Source organism: Nannospalax galili, unplaced genomic scaffold (assembly GCF_000622305.1).
Source record: "Nannospalax galili isolate Female #2095 unplaced genomic scaffold, S.galili_v1.0 scaffold629, whole genome shotgun sequence".
Classification (NCBI taxonomy): Eukaryota; Metazoa; Chordata; class Mammalia; order Rodentia; family Spalacidae; genus Nannospalax; species Nannospalax galili.
In genome coordinates this window covers 3,950,266-3,962,031 of record NW_008360323.1, presented here as the reverse complement: position 1 = coordinate 3,962,031, position 11,766 = coordinate 3,950,266, and the positions used below count along the sequence as shown (strand labels likewise).

Sequence of the window (11,766 nt, the reverse complement as noted above, 5' to 3'; positions counted from 1 at the left end):
TGATTTCTGTAACTGCTAAAGTGAATGCAGCTTCCACGCTCCCCATTTCTTCCACCATTAACAAACCCATTGTCACTATCCCCACTGCTGCCATACTTACCACCGCCATGGCTGCCACCAAAGGCACCTCAATTACTACAGTTCCTTTCAGGACCAAAATTGTCATTGCTACCAAAACTACTTCTACAACTACCACTGAGTTTCCCAGATCCACTTTCACCTCTGAGACTGATGAAGCTCTAGCCATCTCTTCAACAGGCAGCTGTTCAATGAAGGTTCATTTATCGTATGGTATTTCTGGATGGCGATCTTACCCATGGAGTCACGGTCAGCAGAGGGCAAAAATCCATAGCCCCTCTTCTTTCTACTGCCCCTGTGAGTTATGACTTCAGTTACTTCAGTTTTCCCAAACTGTTCAAAATAGTCCTGTAGGTGGTGTTTTTCTATGACTTCTTTAATATCACCAACAAAGATCTCTTTCACAGTTGCGTGGACACTTGATCTTTGAGAATCTCCTTTTGAAATGGCTCTCTTTTGGTTCCACTGCTCTTCTATCTGCTTTATATGGCTTTTCATTCACAGCTGCATTCACTTCCTCCACAATGATGTGAATTATAAACTCAAAGCCCCTTGAGCTCTTGGTGTCTGGATAACTTATGACTATATAGACAGTGAGAGTTCCACATTGTTCAATATGACTCATCATACTCTCCTTGGTTGCTTTGAACCTCAGCATTCCAGTGAAGAACTTCTGCACCTGCTCCAGTGCCTTAGACAGTTCTGGCTTAGACGTGACAGCAGGGTGATGAGAGCCTTCAGAGACACTACTTTGTCAGCATCAACAGATCAAGCAGAAAGAGCCAACAAATGCATCCCTAAATTATGTTTCCAAGTTATTTTCTGTCAAACTATGATGAGGAAGAGGGCCTTACTCAGAAAAATTAGTTTCATATAATGTAAAACTGTGGTCAAACGTACAAGAATTTATGAGAACAAAAGATATAAACTTCTTAGGCACTTTGAGGAAAAGGACCCTGAAAGTGAAGAGAAACTATTCTTATCCTTGGATAGAAGCCAGAAATGACCATGTTCTGACCTAGCTAGAGATTAAGAATGCTACAGGGACCCCAGGCTTTTTCGTATTTCTCTAGTCTCCTAAGTGAGCACCTTGCCTGGAAGCTGTGCACCAGGGTGTGAGGAGAACTCCAGGCCAGGCACCAATTCTTTGTGATGAATAGCTTGGAATTGGTAGAAATGGGTTCTTTGTGTTCCCCAATTTCAGCCCATCTCTTATGATTTCAGGATCTCAACTCTTGAGAGCAGCGCATTAGGCAGCTAGACACAGAATAATTAGACGTGGAGGGCATTAAGGATAGACTTCTCCTTCATGGTCAGCTTTAGACACCATCTTTAACTCTTCTGGTAACACTAGAAAGGTAAACATCAGCTTTGCCCTTTCTTAGGCCTCCTGGTCAATATTTTGACCAGGTCCTAGGTGAGATATAACTTTCTGATATGCTCCAAAGATTAGAACATTACATAAATACCATCAACTCTTCCCATAAGGGTTAATCTAGTTGGCCTGTCAATCCTCTGGCTAGGAAAGCTGATTCATTTGAAGGCATACTAAAGAGATGGGAGGAGTAATTACTCCCTTCATGAGATAATATACTTCCCAAAACTCTTCCTCTATGCAACTACTGATAGAGCCTTAACTATGTAGCTTGCCCACTATTTTGAATAAAAACTCAGAAAACCCTAACTTCCCCTGTTCCTTCTAATTCCCTTTTCTTTCAGATACAGGCCAAAAGCTTAAACATACTTCCCCCAAAACTCTGTGCTTTCCTTCCTGTAGAAGAATGAAATTAGACCCTTATTTTTCATCTTGCACAAAAGTCAACTCCAAGTGGATCATAGACCTCAATGTGAAACCTGAAACTCTGAAACTGATAGAAGAAAACATAGGAAGTACCCTACAAAATTTAGGTTAGGAAAGGACTTTCTAAGTTGGACACCAGTTGTCCAGGCATTAAGGACAATAATCACGTGAGATCTCATTAAGCTATAAAGCTTCTGTACAGCAATAGAAACAACCAAGGAAATAAAGAGGAAACCCACTGAGTGGGAGAAAATATTCACTTGCTACTTGTCATACAGAGGATTAATATCCATTTCATACAAAGAACTCAAAAAAAAGAAAGCAGAAAATAAATGACCCACTAAAAAGATGGGCTAAGGACCTTCTTTATTTCAAAGAAGAAATAAATGGCTAAGAAATACATTAAAAAGTACTCAGCATCCTTATTAATTAGAGAAGTGCAGATCAAAACCACTTTAAAATTTCATCTTTCTCCAATCAGACTGACTAAAATCAATAGAACAAAAGACACCAAATGCTGGCAAGGATATGGAGAAAGGGAAACGCCCATTCATTGCTGGTGGGAATGCAACCACTATGGAAAACAGAGTGAAGAACTCTTTAAAAAATAAAAATGTATCTAACTTATTATCCAGTTATATTACTTCTTGACATATATCCAAAGGACTCTTCCCACTGTAGAGACACTTATACATCCATGTTTGTTGATGCTCTTTTCACAATAGCTAAGAAATGGAAACAACCTAAATGTCCCTCAACTGATGAATGGATAATGAAAATGTGGTACATCTACACAATGGAGTTCTACTCAGTGGTTAAGAAAAATGAAATTAATGAAATTTTCAGGTAAGTGGATGAAAGTAGAAACTGTTATTCTAAGTGAAGTAACATAGAATCAGAAGAGCAAGAGCTGTATGTTCTCCTTCATTTTGGATCTTAGCACCAATCCCTTACTTACGAGTGTGTACTCTGATGTGACAGCAGGAGCCAGGAAAAGGGAAAGGAAGCATAGAGGTAAAGAGGAAGAAAGATCCAGAAAGAGGGGGATAGTAGGAAACAGATGTTACCAGTGAGGAAATGGGGAAAATGGAGGTATTGAATTGGGAAGAGGGGCAAGAAGGACATACAAAGTACCTGGAGGGTAAAGGGGAAGAAGGAACTCATGAGAAGAGGTATAATGGGAGACAGGTATAATCAAGGGGAAAATGAGGGCACTTAAACTGGGGAGGGAGGGAGGAGGTTAGACACAGAGAGAAAAGAAATAAATAAAGCTTAGGTGGAGTAAAACTCCAGAGGGAAATATATTTACTCACCAACCCCCACATACAATATCTGAGCATGAGCTCATGAGTATATCTGAAGGTTACATAACAAGGAACACAGTGCCAAATGGGGGCGGGAGGACCAGTGACTTTGGGTCACAGCCATATAGAAGACAAGAGGTTTGAACTAGCTTAAAGGCTGTAATTGCCCAGGCCTCAAATACAGGAGTGACCTTATATAATTAACTCCAAGAAGAGTGGACCCATATTAATGGTCCCTGTGCCTGGGCTTGTGGGGCTTCAAAAGTGCCACACCCTACCAAGGTGTCAAACCCAATGTTTTGAACATTGGCATTTCTATTGCGCTCTGCCTGTTGTTCACATTCGCCCTGATAAACAGCCTTCCATAAGAAAAAATCGCCTCCCTGTAGACAGGCATGGCCAATATTCTGCCAGTCATAGGAAGTGTTGGCCACATGGTTGATTGTATCTAATAGCTGACCAAACCAAGGGGAATGAATGCCATCCTCAATGGCTGCCTTATGCAGCTTTTTCAAAGTATCATGAGAATATGCACTCCAGACAATAGGGTTTTGTAGTCCTTGATTGATGGTAACTGGGGAAAACTGTGGAAAATCACCCATTGTATCATAGTAGAAGGGCCTAGGCAGCAGGGACTTCCAGTCCTCCTGTGGAAGGGAGGGTTAGATGGACTGGGGGGATACTTCCTTAAAGCTAGTGCAAGATGGTTGAAAGTAGTCATTGCCCCGTAATGGCAGAGCTGAGGCTGCCTTAACTTCCTGTTTTTTCATCAAAGCCAATACAAGATAGCGGAGGGTAGTCACCACTTCGTTATGGTGGGGTAGGGGTGATCTTGAATTCCTGTTTTTCATCAGGGGCACCCTCAGACCCTAATTTCTCATTTTTTGCCTCATTATCAGCAGTCATCATTTCCACATCAGAAGAGAAATCAGTTAGTTTGGTTTTGACTGGAAATGCCTGGGACAGGCTGTCCCCACTATCCTGTTGTTTTATTTGTTTATCTATGTTTTTTAGTACGAGATTATTCTGCTCAGGGGCATCGGGGGGAACTCCCTGAAGCGAGACCAGAATGGCAGTCACAATGGGGTAGAATGGCCCAGATAATTGACGCCCCTCCCTGGCTTCTTTCTTTCTGGCCATGAATGGCACATGAGCCCATTGCTCTGTATCCCAACAGCAGGAATTGGTAAACCAAGCAACAAGAGCTAGCACTTCATCTAATACCTTAGTTACTTCCTTCTCTAGTACCCTAATTTGCCTACTCCTGAGGAGAGAAACCAGTGCAGAAGCACAGGGGCCAGCAGCAGCTGGATGACTATTCCCCATACTGGAGGTCACTCACCCTGCAAGACATAACCAACAGGACTCAGGAACCATTCAAGGAGACAATGGGTGAAGACAGGAGCAGCACGCCAAACCAAAGACAGCTAGACAGAAGAACAAAAGTGGCAAGCACCCATGGAAGGATTACTGGCAAAGAGGCACCAGATGCCCAAAGTGTTGCAGTCCAAGTGTTACAGCCTCATGGGGTCAGGCTTTTCAAGCCCCACGTCGGGCGCCAGCTGCGGTCACCACCAGCAGTGGCCACTCCTCCGTTCTCGTAAGTGCCTCTCCTTCATTCTCACGGGTGTCAAGACTGCTTCTCCAATCGCCCTGGGCTGAGGCCACTCTTCTGCTTACCTGGTGCTGAGGCAGCTCTTCTGCTTGCCCTGTGCTGCCTCCTGTCGTCGCTGCTTCTGCCAGGTCCCAGACCCCAGGGCTGGTGAGGAGACTGTGTCAGCAGAGCCACATTCAGACACAGGAGACCAGGTTCAGTGACACAAGTCTGCTTTATTGCAGAAAGGCACAAGCTTATATAGGGGTAGTGGTCCAATCACAGCACAGCAAGTAGGATGCCTTATTAGCATAACAGACTTTGCATCCTATTAGCATAACAGACTTAATGTCCTATCACAGAATAGAGGGCATACTGGGTTTCAGATTACAGAGCCTGGATTCCTGGAAACCACGTGACCCTGACAGTTGCAATATCACCCTAGGCTCAAGCCTGTCTCCCACAGCCAAAGAGGAGAAACCTCCCCTCAAGTTGTTGGTAAAGGTAGTCCAGGATACTCCCTAAATAAAGCAAGCTATTGCCACAGCCCTTGATCACCTCCAAGAACTTGAAGGTAAGATGCTATTACTGAACACAAGACATATTTAAGACACAGGACTTGGAGAAATTGAGTTAGGATTGACCTGGAAGTTTTCTTCCTGAAGACTAGCTCTCATAGTTCCAGAGGATGCTATGCAAGCTACTAAGGGAGAAAAATCAATGAATGGCCTAATCCAGCTTTAAAGCCAAATAATCACAACAACTGGCAATGCAAATACTATATTGGTATGGTAGTGGTACTATTATCTAGGGGGTAATTAGCAGCTATCTGATTGGACTTAAAGACCTCTCAATGGGAGGGAACTCAAGGGTGGCACTGTAAATACAACCAAATACACATGGCAGAAGAGATCATAGGTTCTATGCGAAACCCTACCTCTTTTATAACTCCAGACAAATGAAATTTCTTACTGTATGCTAAATATGGATCTTTATATTTTCAGACAAGTATGCCATACATCATTCATCAAAGAAGCTTCTTTTTCAAGAGATGGAGGCTATTACTGAGTTCCAAGACTGGTTACACACAGCAAATATATCCATTTTATACAAAGAACTCAACGAATATATGTCTGAGAATATATGTCTGAGAAATGCCCAGCCCTAAGTGACACATATATGGTGGAACCTCTTTACCTAAGGCTCATGGACCATAGTGGAACAGAGGTACACACAGAAGGCCATAACTGGCTAAGTTTTAGAGAACAAGAGACTGTAGAATGCATAAACCTTGTTTATAGATCATTGCAGAAGAGATTATAAGAAAGATTATAAGAATCAGGTTTGGTGCATGAACATAAGTAATCTACCTTTCAGGCCACTGGGAACTTTATCATATGAACTTGCAACAATGGTGACAGCATGCACAAGACCCATGCCAACTCAGACAAAAACGTAGCATAGAAGGAGAGAAATGGGCAACAGGACCCAACCCTAGCCAAAGAACTACTGGTAACTGATTACAGCTGGATGAGAGATAATAGGTTGTCTTTAAATGAGTGACTTGAGATAGGCTGATTAGACACCAGTGGATAAACTTGCACTGAGGGATATCTGGGTACAAATGCTTGACCAGATAGGGCTTAATATATATGACGGAATGCATAAAATCTAATGGGGGGATGAGAGTGCAGATGGGATGGGGGTCTAAATTTGATTAAGATCAATTATATGGTGTACAAAAAGTCCATAAAAATGTTTTCTAAAAGAGCTCAAGAACCATTGTGGAAGAGGGGGTGGAAAGTTTGTAAGAGCCAAGGAGAAGGGGCATGACCATATGGAAATAGAGTCCTACAGGCTCCTCGGACCTTGCTCATAAGCAATGGTGTCAGCATGTACAAGACCCATGGCAAACCCCAACAGAAAATGAGCAACAGGCCCCAATCTTAGTGGAACAATTATTAGCACCTGATTACTACAGGATGAGGAAGAACTGATCTTCTTAAAAAGAGGGGCTCTAGATAGGCTGACTAGACCTCAGTGAAGGACATCTGGGGACACTAACTTGACATATGTCTTAACACAAATGACAGAATGTATGAATTCCAATGGGAGAGGAGGTATAAGTTGATGCTCTGTATGAAATATACAAAAGTTCAATGAAAATTTACAAAAAAAACAAAAATGTACAGCCAATTTTGTAAGAGATGTAGCCTAGGTCAGAAACTTGTTATTGAATATGTAAATGCTGATGTAGTGAAATGCTTCTTCTAAGTGTGTGGTTGTTAAATAAATATTTTTTAAAAAGTAGGAAAAAAATTTGTTTTATTAAAGTAGAAACATCCTGCAAAACTAAGATACAAATTTAGGGACTAAAGAGATAGCTCAGTAGTTAAGAGCACTGACTGCTCTTGTAGAGGACCCGGGTTTTATTCCCAGCACCCACATGGTGGCTAGCAACCATTTTTAACTCTAGTTCCAGGGGATTTGACACCCTCTTCCAACAACCTCCACGGGCATTTCATGACATGGACACAGTTGCACGCATGCAGGAAATATAGTCGTACACACAAAATAAAAATAATAAAATAAAATAAATTTATTATGTTGTAGGAGACCTTGTTTCTGAAAATGCACTGAAGAAAATTAAAGAAATTCTAAATAAATTTAGGTATAGTCCATATATCTATGGATATGCGTGTATACCGTTATAAACCAACGGGATGACTTGTGTCTCAGATATTTTACTTGAGCTTATAGTAATGTCATATAGTATATTTCCCTCTGAGACATTATGTTTTATGTTTATTCCTAGATTGAATTTGGTTACTTTTGTGCATTGATAGTCTCTCCTTTTCATGCTCGTACTTTATCATAATTCTTTACATGGAATATATTTATGAAAGCTTTTTGAAGGTAACTGTCATTTCTATCATTCTTAGATCTATATAGATTAGTTATATCCTGATAATGGATCATATTTTCTTGCTTTGTGAAAGACTGGAAAGTTTGGGCTGGATATTAATCATTTTGTTTGTGAGTTTACTTTGAGTATCCTGGTTTTGATTGATTGTATTTTTTAAAAAATGTTATTGGGCTTGCTTGGTATTTCTATGTTCTTAAGCAGTTTATTTCTGGCTTGATCTTTAACTTTTTTATGTAGGAATAAAATAATTTTTGGTGTATGACTTAAAAAATGTATGTTTACAAAAAGAACTCAGGACAGACCAAAGTAACCACTGCACCAAAGTCGAACTCGTTGAACCAATGAACTTTTGTTGGAATTACTAACAGGAGTACAGGAGTATGGGTGCAGAATTCCTTATAGGAGCAGGGATGACTCAAAGCCAGGTTCGTCACCAAACCCCACCCCAACAAATGTGATGACTCATGAAAGCTGCAACCCTAAAGGTCACAGCACAAACTGCAGGAAGTAACTTGATAGGTCCAAGAATCTCCTCTGGACAGCCCTTCTGATCAGTCTCCTCCCCCAGTAATTGTTTACTGCTTCTATAAAGTGGGAGATGAGGCTTTGAGAAGCTTTCAAGCTTTTGCTTTCCCAGATATGTGATCATTTGTTTACCTCCTTAATTTCATACTCCCCCCACCCCCCTTGGAGGGAATGTTTCATTTAGGAGGAAACTGCACACCACTTCCCAGGACACTTTTCTTATTGTCCCAATGCAGTGAAAGGGGTTTCACACCAACAGTACTGATCTCTAAGAGTTAAAGCTGCTTTCTTAATACTAGTTAAAAAAATCTGTTGTGAACAGCACTATTTTTGAGTGCTTTGTGTTTTATTAGTATTCAGGTAGCCACAAGGTAATATCATACACAATAAATAAGAGGGAGGGGTGTTGTTGTGCATTTCCAATAGGAAATATCTTAGCTGATACTATCTCTACAAAATAGTAAAAGTTAATGGAAAATTATAATCTTAAAGTATTATAAGCTTTTGAATTGCTTCTTGGCTTATTATTTAAATTCTTTCATGATATTGAATATATTTTTTTCATGTTTAAATGACTAGGAAATTGGAAACCAGAGTAAAACTAATCAGAAAGTTCCTTTCTCTCTTTATACCAGATTAAATAGAGTATGATGGAAAAATTTCTTTCTGTTTAAATGATAAAGTTTAATTTTCACATGATGTAGTAGTGCATATATAGATTATTTCTAATTAACCACGGTAGGATAAGAAGTACCAAAGCAAGAAATTCAGCCTGAGTGCAAACCCCAGATAAGTAGTGACCTTCTAAAATCATTGAATGTTCCTTAGTTTTGGTCCATTTCTAACATTACCTGCCCTACCTATGTTATAGAAAATAACTAAGATATAATAAAATAACCCCAAAGGGATTCTTTCATTTGCTTATTTGGAACTGTATAATTTTTCCTGTGAAGATGGGCACACACACACACACACACACACACACACACACACCATGTGTGTGTGTGGTGTGTCTATGTCTATGTGTTTATCCAGGTTTGTTCATCATTGGCTAAAACATCTCATAAGGACATACAAATTTTCACAAGAACTATATGTATTTAAACTTTGATTACCTAAGCCTATTTTTCAAAGTTAAAGAGTAATAGAGATTTATTCAACTGTTAACAACTAGAAATTTAAAAAAAAATAGGCAAATTGCTGCTAGCCTCTGAAGAGTTTGTTATGTTTAGAGTTAAGGCTCAGGTTGATCTCTTTAATATTGCAACAGGCTCACACATCATTAATCACTTAGAAGTGGCCCCAGGCCATGGTAAATGGATGGCCTAATAAATCAGACTTGATGTTTGCTATTTCCAAATTATTGTCAATAAGTAGAGTGAGGAGGTGACAATTCAATAACTAATGCTTATAAGCTGGACTTTTCATTTTTTTATTTTAATCAAGAACATGAGCAGCAGAAAGGTGAAACGGCATAATACCTGTAATTATAGACACATGCACGAAGACAGTAACAATCACCGTAAATGATGTTTTCATTAAAAACACCTCACAATTATTATTATGTATGAGTTGCTCCAGAATAGAAAATATGGTTTCTGGTTGTCGTAACTATGTGCATGTAATGAAAAAAATCGGGCCCAACTTTTTTTTATGTTTTATGTGTGAGAAATAATGGAAGTGAAGGTGTTGTGATGATCCTGATAAAACACTGAAAAGGTCTGGGACAAAACGAAGTGCAGCAGTGGCAAATGCAGAGGTAGAAATAGAAAAGGCAAGGAAATATAGGGGAAAATATACAGAAAATGAGGCGAAGGCAAGAGCTCAGACAGAAAGACGATGTAATGGGAGAGGGAGTAGTGCTTTGCTTTGACAAGAACCAGCATGCCAAGGTGGAAATGGCCTAGAGCCGTTTAGTATCAAATGAAGCACAGTCTAAGTTTTCAGAGGTCTGGCCCCTGGCCCTGCGTCTTCCCTAAGAAGTGTAAGACCTAGACGGGAGAACACAAAAATAAGACATTTGTGACTAAAGCAATGTGATACTGAACGCAAAAGGAAGGCTTCTGATGTGACAGCTCAGGAGTGTTCAGCATGGTTGGTAAGCATGGGACAAGACAGAGGAACACAGAAGTACATGAGTGGGAGGAGATGCCAGCCATGTCAGCCTTCTTAGATGTTTATTAGGACTGAGAGGCAAAATGGAATTTGAGCACATCCTATAAAGCTATGGATTAAACTCTCATTTTGGTGTGATTGGTATAGCTAGCTGAGAGAAGCATTGGTTTGGGAATGAAAGTCCCTCATTTAAATCTCAGTCCAATCATAGAGAATATTCCATAGTTAAGCTGTTGAAAGTCCAATATTGTATTGATTTCTGTATCTGTTGAAAGGAGAATACCAGTACTTCCTACTTCAGTATAGTTGTGAGAATCAGAAGAGAACATTCATATATTTATGCTGATGGCAATGGAAGCTACACTAATGTTAATATTAATTACAGAACCCCAAGAAAATCCTTGTCTACCATAATACCCTCATCTGTAAGGTGGAAGCAATGATAATACATTCATACTATGAAGGAGGCCTGAATCTGAGCAATTATGCAAGGTGACTCCTGCCTCACAATTAGAGATAGCAATTAATTGAAAATACTCTGATTCCCATAACAATCTAATTTGTTCAGAGTACAAAACTGTATTGAGAATATCTTATTTGCTTTTTCGTTTATGTTCTTCTATATTTCATATCAAGGGAAGGAGTACCACACAGATTGAGAGTGAGTGGTATTTATGATCTTTTTAGAAAAAGCACCAGAGTTAATAGTTTCTGAAAGGCGTCAGATAACCCGACTTCTGATTATCTGTCAGAGAAGCACAAAATCTCCTTCTAGTTTTTCCAAGCCTCATTTCTCCTACTTCTTAGCCACTATTACGTCTTCTGTTAGAAAAAAAGAAGAGAAAAAAATCCAAGTAGTACCTTTGGGAAATACAGAGTTTTGGTTATACTAAGATTTGTTCTCTGAAAGAGAAGATGAAAGAGACCAGTAAGTAAACCCTTTTAAGAACACTGCCTGATTTCCATTAGCTCTTGTTTCTTTGTGTCAACGTCATTTCTTCATATGCTGCACAGCTTTTAGGACTTTGCTGGCTGTGCAGAAAGCATCAAGTCAATAGTCAGTCATCCAGTTACTTAGAAGCACAAGACTAAGTTTTCTTCACGATATTTTCTATTTAACTGTAATCAAAGACCCACAGTGGTTACACTTCTGCAAACAGAGATTTATAGAAGGGGCTTCACTGGAAGCTATGTTGTTCTAATTGATTTCTAAATTAAACACACACATTTAAAATGGTTATAATTAGAGCACAATATGACCCAGTCTTCGTTAATGGGGATCCATATTGCTGTCATTATAAATGTCACTTTTCAGCACCATGTCTCTTACCAAACAGAACTCATTTCGAAATGCCAGTTTTGTGAACAACTTTATCCATTTGTCCAAATGGTATTTGGACAAGAGAAGTTTTGTTTTTTTTTT

General features: G+C 39.6%; 1 pseudogene; it reads right to left on the bottom strand.

Moving 5' to 3' along the window:
- Positions 1-216: 216 nt before the first annotated feature.
- LOC115068813 overlaps positions 217-11,766 on the bottom strand; it is a 16,678-nt pseudogene continuing 5,128 nt past the window's right edge.